A 13,482-nucleotide genomic window follows, 5' to 3' on the forward strand; every position below is an offset into this window, starting at 1 on the left:
CTTTATGCTCAGCTATGTGTTCTAACTTTAACGACACACAATGCAAGTTTAAAATGTTGCTATCTGCATTAAGAATGCCTTCTGTTTCCTCCCTGACCCACTCTTCTTTTCCTAGGAGTTTGCCCAGCAGGTCATGAATGGGTGAGTGAGCTCTGTGGCATCCCTGGGCAGGGCAGCAGCTGATGGGGCCAGAGGTACACACCTGCCCAAAGCTGGGCTCATTAGATCCTCTCTCCTGAGAATTTCAAATTGGGATTCAGAATCAGCAGTCAGTTAACTGTGAGGATGAGAATCATACAAACAAACCTGGGGAACAGGGGCTGTCATTTGAGTGTGGCTATTCAAAAGCCATATGTACTGCTGAGCAGGCAGGAGAGTTTGGTCTGCAAAGAGAATAATCAATGGTAACAACAACAATGGATGCCATTCATTGTGTGCTCATTATGTGACAGGCAGTCTTCTAAGCATGCTGTAAGGACTAACTCATTGATAGGCACATCTAACTTTTAAGGTAGATTCTATCATTATCCTCATTGTGCATGTGAGAAAACCAAGACACAGAGAGATTAGATGAATTAGAGAATAGTGCAGAGGGCAGAGAGATGAGAGACCATGTGGTCTCAGAGAGGCAGAGACCAGAAGAGTGGCTCCCTTGTGCCTCTGGGCATTGCAGGTCCTAGTTCTAGTTCCTTGTGAGGCCTGTTTGTATTTCCTGCCATCTGTTTCCAAGAGATTACTCTGACTCCTTAAGCTAAACTCCTTGTTCTTCACAAGCTTGAGTGAATAACAGTTTCTTGCAGTTGAACAATCCTTGGCTAAGAGGGAGTATATGCTGGGGGTGACTACATATAAAGTGTCTTTGATATCTTTAAATTCTTTTCATGTTATCTTTGAAACCAGCCCAGCAGAGGAAACAAAATGTTGCTAGAATTCATCACAAACAACCACATACAATAAGTGGCATTGATTCTCCCAACTCACAAATAATTTTAGAAAGTATTAAAAATATGCCCACTAAGGAGAAGATACTCATTGAAAAACAGCCCTTGAGAGACTAAAGAAATCTCCAGGTACTCTCCCTCCTCTGCACAAAATGCATATTTATATAAATCTTTATATACTATTTCAGGAAGAGTTCACATATTGTAGTGTGGCTACCAGCTTCTGGATGAGAGGCTATTGCTTACAAAAATTGCCTTTTATTTAAGGTTATGTATTTGTACAGTTTTGAGTTAGTATCATCTAACCAGAGTGTTGAATGTTTTAATAGCTTCTAGTCTAACTTTGTCAATCTCTAGATGGAGGACAATTTAAGGGAGCCCAAAGAGCATGACTGGAGAAGGAACACAGAGACTGGAGCTTCAGAAATTACTATAGTGCCAACAAAAATAGTTACTGCAAGGTGCTAAAACTGGATAAGTAATTTCCTTTTCTGAGACTCGACACTCAAACTCTTTTCTTGCTAGGTTTTAGGATATGCAGTTGTTCCCCCTTATCCATAGGGGGTACATTCTAAGACTCCCAGTGGATACCTGAAACCACGGATAATACTGAACCCTATGTATACTATGTTTTTTCCTATACATACATACCTATGATGAAGTTTAATATATAAATTAGGCACAGAAAGAGATCAACAACAATAAATAATAGCAAAATAGAACAATTGTAACAATATGCCAGCATCACTACTCTTGCACTTTGGAGCCACTGTGAAGTAAAACAAGGGTAACTTGAGCACTAGTGCTGTGATAACTCAACCGTGGATCTGATAACCGAGACTGCTACTGAGTGACTCACAAGTGGGTAGTGTAGACAGCACAGATACACTGAACCAAGGATGATTCACATCCCAGGCGGGATGGAGTGGGATGGTGTGAGATTTCATCACGCTACTCAGAATGGTGAGCAATGTAAAACTTATGAGTTCTTTATTTCTGGAAATTTCCATTTGATATTTTTGGACCATGGTTGACCGCAGGTAACAGAAACCACAGAAATCAAAATCGTGGATAAGAGGAGACTACAGAAAGATTTCTCCTTCTGGAGGTAATTTATATTTCAGTGTGGTGTTTGTCATGATTACTGAAAACGAGATAGACTTGCCTTGGAGCAATAGGATGTGTTTTTTCCCTGTGTTTCTTGTTTTGGTGTAGCAATGGCTATGTAAAACAGCTGGATAGATATTCTTACATAGAGGACCCAAAGAAAATTCAGTGGCCAACTATCCAGATGAAAAGAGAAGCATTCAGTTAATCATCTGGATGTTTTGTCTACACGAGGAGAAATCTGTGGATGTTTCCAAATATTTGAGAAAATATTTGGGAACATCCAGATGTTTGGCCTTATGCAGCTCAAACATTCAGATGTTTGACTAAATTTCGCCTTCCAACCGGATGCTTCGGCATCAAATAGACCCAGCCTTGGTTATAGTAATTACACATTGTTAACTGGTGTCACAGAAAATTGTTTGAGGGAAAAACACGACACACCAAAGTGTGGAGGTTATAAATAATCACAAACATTACTAGTGAGGAAAGAAGGAGGGAATCACACCTCTGACCAATCAGGATGCATCACTACTAATATAAATTGTCAGCAGTAATGTTCTCTTTGCAGAAGGCCTAATAATTAAAAATAATAAACATAAGCTGGTGGCTCCTACTGATGAAAACGAAGCCAGTAGCACTTGCAGTGTTTACAAAACATGAAGGATGTGAAAAGGAACATCCTCTGCTTTGAAATGAGTTGAAAATTCTAAACTTCATGGAAACGGGTTGAATGAGAGTTCAGTTTCCTCCTCTTATTTTAATGTGACCTTGCAGTGTCTCCGATTACAGTGTTCTTAAACTTGTGGGAATCAGCCTAATAAAAATACTGTAAAGAAATACAGCTCATCCCTCAGCTGTGGGCCGGCTGTGTAGATTACCATGGTGCAGGAGTCAGGATTTGCCTCCAGAAAGCAGACTCCGTTTTCTACACAGCAGTAACATGAACTTGAATGGAGGCGTTAAATGAGAAGATCATGTTTTGATTCTAATTAAGATTTTAAAACCTGATTTTTAGCCAATTTGTTGTTGGTGAAAAACAGCAATGCCATAAATAAAATAGCCACAGATGGACCCGGATATTTGTTATGAACAACCATCAAAAATGCTTTTATTTTAATTGATTGATACTGAACAGAAGTAGTATTCAGCCAAAACCTTACTGGTAGTCTTGTAATTATTTTTTTAACCAGTTCACCACTACATTCCAGGGGAACTTCAAGACATCCTACTGAGGAGTCTGATACAACCTCTGCACCTGATGTGTGTTTGACTTTGCATACCAAGCCTGAAATTGTTCAAGAAAATTAATCTCTGGTATACTTGCAAAAACCTAGCTAGAAAGTAACCTAGATGTGGTCTGGGGTTCATTTTTAAAGTGAACAATCTTCAGAGAACCTGGGATTGGATTGCACTTAGCAATAATATGGTCTGTCATTGTTTGTAGGATGGGAATGACTGTTGCAAAGCCAATGCTAATTTTTCAAGGAACTTATCTAGAAGATGCAGAAGGAAGAAACAGACCTTAAACTCTAAAAGCATTTAATATTTTTAATTGTTTTCTGAAGAATTAAACTCTGGTTTGAGAAAGCATCTCAAACATTTTTTCATATCAGAGCAAAAGTTACCCACGTATAATCCAGTTAAAAGACACGCATATTTTTAAATACCTATGATACACTCAGCTTGCTTTTGTTTTTAAAGAAACAGAAAATATGACTTTGGTTCTAAAAATGCCTTCATTGGAGTAGAGGAGGAAATATAATTGCTACACAAATTGTATGGATTCAACGGAGGAGTTAGCTATGATTTCTTTCTCTGATGACAGTGAAACTTTTCACCTTTACATGCCAACAAACTGGAAAAAATTTCCTACAGTGTTGTGCTCACAAGTGTGATAGGAGAATTGGAAATAATCAGTGTCAATTAGAAAGACCTTGGATATCATTGGGAATGCCTATTAGAAGGGATAGGAGCGTGCTAGAAACAGATGGCTTGGGCAAGAATACTGGCTGTCTCTTCTAGCTTCCTGACCTCATGTAAGATATATAACATCTCTGTGCCTTGGTTTCCTCATCTGCAAAATGGGGATAATTATAGTAGTACATAATAGCTAGGACTGCAGCCAGGATTAGATAACAGTATATGTAAAGCTCATAGATCCATGCCTGCTACATGAGTAACTTTTTAATCCAAAGTACATGAATCAAATTGCATTGAATCAAAAGTTTCGTGAAGACTTGAGATGAGAATGAGAACCAAATAAGCTATATCATAAGAGGCTGTGATCAGAAATAAAATGAGGTATGTTTTGACACTTAATGACATTCTAAAAGATTGGGCGGCAGCAAGATGTACACACGTGTCTGCAGAAAATGTGGTGAGGAGGTGGGGGGTTGGGCAAGGGAGATCAATCTCACAGCTTTCAATTAGGATTCTGTGGGCGGGGAAGAAAACTAGAATTCACAGGGAAGGAACTGGCTGATATTATTATTATTTTTTTTTGATGCAGCATTTCAGAAAACATAATCAATGGCATGCGTCCAGTTCCCATTTAGTAACCAAAGAACTAGCTGCAGCTGTTTTTTATGCCTGGTGGTGCCAGTTTGATAGTGTATAATCATATTTGCATAAAGATAAAAAGGAAGGTGTTATAGAACACAGTTAAGCCTATGGTTTCACCATGAATTAAAGGTAATTTCAGACTAATTAGGTATAATTTGTTAAGGAATTCTTCCCAGCAATGATGACTCTGATTTTGTAATTACAGGACAATGCTTACTGTGGCTTTCAAGGCAGGAGAAAGCACACCCGAGGGGGTCGTGTCCCACACTAGGCAGATCTAATGGTGCCACAAAAGACAGGTGTTTTGTCAGATTTCAGCCACACACTTTCACACCTGCAACGCATTAACTACCGCAACAATGTTAATGAAGACCAGGTGCCTGTTCTCCAGCATAAATGAGGAACTGGCAGGAGATTTGCTGTTTGCTACCTGACGTCTACTCCTGAGTCTCTGAACCCCGTCCTTCTGGTTGAAGAGGAAGGTGAGTGGGGTAACAGGCTTTTGGGTACTTTTGCCTTGGTCCTTTTCAGCTGTGGAATGGAGATACTGAAACATTGGCCTTCGCATTATGGTAGCGACCTCTTTACCCACCCATTGAATTTCCCATCAATTCCCACCCTAAAATAGTGGAAAACATTCTTCCAGCATTAAGTATCTCCAGGCTTTCTGAGCTGCTACCCCTTTTGTGCAGAGTTCAGCCTCTGAGAGTCCTGAAAATAGCTGATCTGCACAATCTACAAAATGGATTTCTGGAAAGTGCTGTGTTATCAGCTGCTACCAGGGAAAGTTTGATTGTAGCTACTTGAGTCTTTTCAAACTTGAAGTTTTGCCATTCCATCCGGAAATGAGTAATGGAGGCCTTGAGCAAGCCTTTTCACTTTAATAAAACACAAGGTTTTCATTGTGTGTGGGGCTACATCATTTTAATGCTCTCTGTTATGAAATACAAAATCTTTTTCTTCCTCCCTTAAGAAAAAACTCGGCAGCAAAGCTTTTCCCTCCTCTTTTTTTCCTCCTTTTCTTTGTTTCACCTCTTTGAGCTGCAGTTGTCTGCTCCCTGCAATTTCCAGCAGTTAAGTGAAAAGTTAATATTGTCTCTCTCTCTCTCTCACACACACACACACACACACACGAATTGAAAGTGAGGAAAAGAATGAGCCAGGTTTAGGTTCTCAGCAGTAGAATACAATTATCTAAATAATTACCAGTGACTTCTGGCCATGACAAAACAGCTTCACCCTGGGAGATGGAAGGATGAACAAATATCAAAATGCTTTACACTATTTAAATTCCAGGTCCTAATTAAGTTAGAAAAGAATGGATTCACAGACTTTTAGAGTAGCAGATCTGGGTGTGAAAAGGATCATTCAAATCCAGATTTCTTTAACTCTTCAATCTCTGAAGTGAATATATTGGACAAACCTTCAGAAACGGATACTCACACCGTTGAGGTGACCTGCTAGTAACATAGATCCAAACCATTCATTTCAGGTCATTCTGCAGTGTTTTTCAAGACATGTTTGCAATGAGCTTACATAAGATTTTCAAGAGGCACCGTGGAGGTACAAATATAGCTGGGGAGTTTCCAGAAATCTCTGGCTTTCCCTTTCCAGGTCCCACCACCTACAACTAAAGCAATTTTAGTTTTCAATTTACTTTATTGATTTGGTGTCTATCAATGATTTAATATATTACTTTTTTTTGGATTAATACCAAAACCTTTGACTACAGCTGCCAAAGAATACCCTATCTTATGGCAGAAAACACTTATGCCTTTACCAAGTACTCAAGTATTTGAGCAAATCCAAATTCTTCATGTAGACAATGTTAGCCTTGTATGCAGATTCTCCTGAAGGCCACTTCTGTGCACAAGTGCTGAGACATTTGGACAGAGTGAGAAATCATGTCATGTTTTCAGTGTTTCTAGGAAGCTTAATGTCTAAAGCAAATGAATTACCTCTTATGCTACTAAAAATTTGGACTATAGTTACTGACCAGGAAACTCAACTTCAAATCCATGACTCCCCAGTCTTATTAAAAGCCCAGCTGAGATCACTGACATTTGAGAGATTATCTCAGGCCTTGCTACTCAATGTATGATCTATGGACTGGCAACAGTGACATAATCTGAGAACTTGTCAGAAATGCCAAATCTCAGTCCCCAACTCAGACTTACTAAATCAGAATCTACATTTAAAAAACTCCTCTGTTGTTGAGCCAACATATTGACTCATTTGCCTATTAAACTTTAACATTGTAATCATGTATTCTTCTAGATCAGAAATTCTCAATTTGGGATCCTTTGAGTCCATAAATTGGCCTCAGGTTTATCAACTCACTGCAATTAAATGCAAAATTGAATCTGTGTGGAGGTGTGGCTGTGCATGTTTGTGTTTTAACCCATAGATCCTTGTTTTTGGTAAAGAGGAGTCATAATTTTTCAGCTTTTCAAAAGTATTGCAAACTATAAAAATACAGGACTACTTATTTGTAGTGGCCATGCACTTCTCTGGGTACTGTGCTGGGACAGAACTCCAGACATAAAAATGCTATCATAAAATTATAATTGAATTTTCTGAGCTTCTGCTGAGTGTAAAACTAAATTGTTTTTGCATCTTCTGCAAACAGGTGTTCAATGAATATGGCATTCAATTACAAAACTCTCCAAAGACAAAATTTCCGGGACAGATTCGTGAAATAGTTAATGAATACTGCACAGCAGTCACAATTGAACTGTGCTGGAAAAATAAGAATTGACAAGGATGAAAAACATTAAAAGGGCACTTAACCCAGAGAACTAAGAATTAAAGTACACACCTAATGAGGGTTGGACTCTCTATTTTCTTGCTGCTTGCTCTCCCATGCATATAGTGTCTGACCATAGCTACTTGGAAAATATCTTTTGTCAAACACATTGATTCAACAAATACTTACTAAATGCCAACTATGTGGTAATGTGGAATTATAATTAAGAGATATCTTAAAATCACTCTGTCTGGATTTCAAGTCCAGCTCCACTGTTCAAAGCTACAAGATCTTTGGCAAATTTCTTCTCCTCCCTGTGTCTAAAATGAAGATAACAATAGCACCTAACCTATAGGCCTGTGATGAGGGCTATATTAGTTAATGCACGTAAGTTCTCAAAACATTCCCTGCATGTAGTAAGCACTCAATAAGTAGTGACTATTACTAGGTACCTGGCACTTCTCTACGCTTTGAGCTCCCCAAAGCTCTCACAGGTCTTTTATGAGGGAATAATAGATATTGAATAATTAATTATATAATTAATTACTCTAAATTGTGATACATGCTATGGATGGAGAAGTATAAGCTGCTTTTAAGAAAACCTGACCAGAGATGGGAGGTCAAGAAAGTTTCCCTGAGGAGGTGAGTTTTAGGTGAAGGGGAATAGGGAATGGGAGAGAGAGCAAGCAAGGTCCAGGGGGGCTGGAGCTCAGCAAGTGGTCAGCAAAGGGTGTACAGGAAGCTGATGAGGTAGACAGGGCCTGGGTCATGCTATGCTTTCTGGAGAGTCTTGGCCTTTAAGAAATTTGAGGTGTACAGAAAAGGTTTTAATCAAGGGAATGACATGAGCAGGTTTAAATTTTTAATGTATCTCTCCAACAGGTATGTGGAAAATTGATTATAAATAAAATCAGTAACCGTGGAGACACAAGTTAGGAAGCATTTAGAGTATAATATGAAAGAATCAATTGTACCATTTTGTAGGATGTTGACAGTGAAAGATAGAGCTGGATGAATTCGAGAAACATTTAGTAGGTAAAGCAAGGAGGACTTGGGGTTGATAGAGTCCTGATTGAATTGTATTGTGCTTTTCCTTTTTATTCAAGACAATAAGAGACATTCAAAAGTGACTTTATTCCTCTATTTTTCCTTCAATTTGTAAACACAGACCCACTTATTCTCACAGGCTTCCCTTAGCTTCATATATGACCTTTAACATCCTCCCATAGATCCGTATATAATTCATATTGTAAATAGCCTTCTCATGTAAGACTGCTCCTGTTCATTTCAGAAGGAAATTCATTTATGCTTATAAGACAAAACTCTGTTTTCTGTTGACACTTCTTGAAAGCTTTTCAAGTTCTTTGAGGTGCCTGGGGTAGGTAGGACTAGATAAAATCTTAATTTTGCCTTTCTTAGAAGGAACACAACAAACAATATATTCTCATAGTTGTGATATACACACAGGATGTTAGTTATTATCCATCTCCACCTGCTTAGTGTTGAAAGGGTGGGGGAAAAACCACCCTTTCAACATTAAGCAGGTGGAGATGGATAATAACTAACATCCTGTGTGTAAAATCTTTGCTTTTGTTTTCCTTGGGGGATACAAGCAGTGAAGAGCCCAGTTATTCAGAATTCCTAGTGTTTCTGCTTTCTGCATATATTTGAACATATTTAATCTTAATCCAGGACTTACGCTTCCTTATTTCATTGTGGAGGGGGATGACATGATAACAATTGTTATTTCCCCCCAAAGAAAAAGAAGACAGTTATAAGAGGAACTAAGAACATATCAAGTAGGTTATAATATTGAGAGTAATAAAATGGTAATTATAGATGACTGTTAGAGAGGCTAGCACTTAACCAGGTGCCTGTAACCACCTTCAGAGTAGTAGTATTCCCAGTTGCCTAGGAAACCAAGGCACTCCATTAGGCTTACGTTGGCCCTGATCCTAAAGTAGCACCCACCCCTTGGTTTTGTGGGATTCTTCTGGCTCTGTCCTATCCTATACCCCCAAATCCCACCTCTTGTGTTTCTACACAGAACTCTGTCCTTAAATATTGTTTCCCACTTCTGTCCTCTCATTCCCTGAGCCTCTTCTCTTTAAGGTGATGGCCAAGAAATTAGAGAAAAGAATGCATTGAGGTGTGAATGACTCTTTTCTTTTGCATTGGCATTGCATGAGAACATAGTGAAGGAACCCCAGGCATACTTCTGATAGGCAGACAGTGCAGCTCCTTGGGATGCACAGGGGTGCAAAAACATTTTTCAGACCTTATTAAGTGATGTCCTGTTGATGGCACTCATGGCTCAATAATCTGTTGGGTTTTTTCCTTAAGTAAAGAAGGTGAGGGTTTTGGGCTCCTGGCCCTCACCCAGACTGGGTTTGCACAGCCCTGAAGTCTGAGCTGAATTCTGCCATCTCTCCAACGGCACTTAATTGCTTTTAATTATCCCTCCACTGAAGCTGAACCATCCTTCACCCGGGTCACACCACAGAACATGGCTCATAAGTTTTACAAGCCACCTTGTGTATCCCATCCATGTGTGCAGCCACCTTTTCTGACCGTAAACAATCCATCAGCCAGCTATCCCTGTCCCTGAAAAGGTCTGGATGCTAAGAGTAAGATCAGGCTCTTCTTGGGGTCACTGTGTTGACTACCATTGTACCAGGAAGCCTGGAGATGAACTTGAGACTTGAATTTTAAATCTGAAGATTGCACATCAACTGAACTTTAACATGGTCTTCCTTTTATTCACCTATGAATGCAATCAAATTTGAGAAAACTAAAGGGATTTGCATTTCCTAAGCCCAATTCTCTTGCTAAACTGTGAATTCTCACTCTGCATCTCTAGTGAGATCTTAGGCACCAGGTCTAAGTCCTCATTTGAATTCAGTAAATGCTTGCAAAATAAATGAAAAGCCCAATATTTATAGGTGGCTTGCATAGTGAGGGTCCTTACTTATAAGAGGATTAAATAGAAACCAATAAGATCCAAAATGTATTTTTACACTGACCCTGGTCAGTATCTCAACATAGATGTCTTCATTCATTCATTCATTCATTCATTCCTCAGTCTTTCTGAGAGAAGCTTAGAGAAGGGAGGTGGAGAGTTTTCAGTCAAAGGAGCTAAATTCTGAGAATTTTGACTTTTTTCCTTTCTGGATTGACCATGAAGGCATCCAGGAATATGTTTTTGTTTATCTTTGAAGGATACTAGGTACAAATACAACTGATGAATACACCTCTCCTCAAATAAATTGATTAGACTAGCTAGTTGTCTCAAGCAGGCCTTGGTAAGAGCAGTGCTTCTCAAAGAGGGGTATTGGTTCCATAGATACAGGTGAGATGGCTTTTAGAGGTCCCTGAATGAATGCCTTTTTATTGTTCTAATATAGCATTTAATATTCTATTCTATTGCTTGTAAGTGATATCGGTTTCCATTTAGCAGTGATGAAAAGTTTCCATTAAAAATGCATGTATTTTAGTTAAGGAAAGTGAGTCATTAAAATAAAAATGTTAATAACAATACCAGTCAGTGATAACTGAAAATGTCAAGTCATGAAAGATGCTACATAAGTGATTGGACTTTGGGAATCTTTGGGATAGAAGATGCAGCGATTTGAATAAAGGCTGCAGGGAGCTATAGAAGGCAGGGCACTCAGTGGAAGGTGTGGGGTGGGAACGAAAAGAAGCAGAGGGATATCTACACCTGCTAGCATAAGAGCATGCAAGGGAGTTGACAGGAGGCTGATGTCTGCAAACAGTCCCCGTCTTGTGGAGGAGTAGTGGTTTCAGAGTGAAGCATGGTGAGGACACCTGGTATGGTGAGAGAGCTCTCCACTCGCCTAAAACCCAACTCCCTGGGGAATGTCTGCACCAGCCCTGGCAGCATAGAGCTCCAGGATTTTTCCAGCTGGCTACTTCCCTACCCTCTCCTACATTCCAAAATCATTTCCCCATTTTCAGTTCCACCAGAGATAGAGATTCCTCAAGGCCTTAAGTATTTCAGATGAAATGATTTCGACACTAAAATTGCTTTATGCTCACCAGAGAATGTCCTATCCAGTTGGAAATAAGGCCCATTTGAATTTGCCCCCTTTGTCCTTCCAAATGTCACTGGATGAGGGAGAGGACTTGGCAGAAGAATGTAGTCGGTTTTGGCAGAAGCATCCAAAAGCCTCGGATCCCCTGATATACAATACAAGCCGTGGAAGTGTCCAGTCTTTGAGTCCGTGTGCCTCTGTGGGAATATGGGTGAGGGTGGAGGTATGGGTGTGGGTGCACGTTTGTGTAAGGGGTGAAAAAAGAATCTTTGTTGGAATAAAGAAAGGCATGCAACGGGGATCAGCTAGACAGCCAACCCTGAGGGAGTGAGGGAAAGAGAAGACTGTAGCTGACTCCAAGTCAGTAAATGCAAATTGCAGCAGAAGGTTGACCTTTTACTGTAACCGAAGTCAGCTGCAGGTTGTAACCTCATGCCATTAATTATAACAGCATACCTCTGGTGGGCTCTCCTATTGGCCTTGATCTCCCTCATCCTCCCTCTCCACCACTTCCCTCCTTAGTCCCCACCCCACTGAAAGGCTCACATTGCAGGCTGCACTCTGAGATAAAATACTTTTAAAAGTAATGGGTCTAATAGAGCTGGAGTCAATTCTATACATTTCACTTTTTTTGCAAAAGAAATTGTTTTGTGTTGAAGACTGAGATGGTTGGAGAAGGCCCATTTGAAAAAAATTAGCTAAAGCTTAGATGAACAGAGTCCTTGACTGAAAAAGTTAAACATTCATCAGAGACTGGAATGTAATTATGTACCCCCATTCTCCTTTTGGAAAAGGTTTGCAAGCATTTTGCTGCATGACTGGGAACCTACAAAGATACAATTTAAAAGTAGATGTATAAAGGAAATATAAGCCAGAGAATTCTGTGCACAGGTCAAGAAAGAAACTTACATAATAGGTCTAGGAATAATTTGAAAATTCTGGGCCCTTCTTTGTGTTCCATTTCTTGTTGGATTGTTTTAGGAAATCTGTATTCATTTGTGTGAGAATCTTTGGATTTTATCTCAACTGAAAGAATGGAAAACTGCACACAGACGTTTTATACAGACAGCACTGGCTTCACATGACATGTGTGGTTGTACAGAATCCTGTGTTTAGAAGGGCCCTGCACTTGGTTTAATGCTCTGCTGTGAACATCCCGAAGCCCTGAATAACCTTAAACAAATGGCCCCACATTTTCATTTTGTACATTGTTTGCCCTTCTGGTATAGGGGCACTGGAAAGTGAAATATATTAATGGTTGGTGAAGCCAGTACCAAACTTGGAAAAAGTTGATGTCTTCTGGGCTAATATTGTTTCTGGAAGAAGTTAAAATTCAGAATAAAACAAATATATGCTGAAGCTAGTCTTCCCCTTAAAACACAAAGTTGTACAATTATCTCAGCCATGTTTTGGTACTTTGAATAATTAACTGACCCAGAGTACACTAGATTTTCCATAGTTTACTTTGTTTGGCTTGTCCAAAGCCTCTTGATATTCTCCTATTTTAGTTCTTTTGTTCATATATTAGATAAACATCTGATATGATCATGATACTATTTTAAAATCGCATGAAACAGCAAAGACTAAAACACCGCCATGCCCTCAGGAAAGTTTCTCTACAGGGAATGATACAATTAAAAATTGCAAAAACAAAATCTGACACAAGCTTGAAAGAAAAAAAAAACTGCATTGAGATACAACAAATGTTTGAGAACAGAGGAAGGAAATACGGTTCACATTGGGAGGATGAGGAAAGGTAATGAAGATCATGATATACATAAGTGTGTGTGTGTGTATATGTGTGTGTGTATATATATGTGTGTGTGTATAATTTCAATATACAGAAAAGTGATCAAAGGATTTTTTGGAGCAAGGAATGATGTAAATATATAGGGAAGGGAGAACAAATGGCATGTTCAGGCAGCAGTGGCTAGAACAGAGTGACTGGTGTATGAGATACAGACGGGAGGGAGGTGTTATTGGAAAGGAGCTAAGACCAGATTGTGGTGTGGGCAGTTTATTTAGTAGCAACTGCTAATGGAAATAGGGCTAATGGAATAGGAGAAATAGT

The sequence above is a fragment of the Mandrillus leucophaeus genome, unplaced genomic scaffold (genome assembly GCF_000951045.1).
Source record: "Mandrillus leucophaeus isolate KB7577 unplaced genomic scaffold, Mleu.le_1.0 Scaffold818, whole genome shotgun sequence".
Taxonomy (NCBI): Eukaryota; Metazoa; Chordata; class Mammalia; order Primates; family Cercopithecidae; genus Mandrillus; species Mandrillus leucophaeus.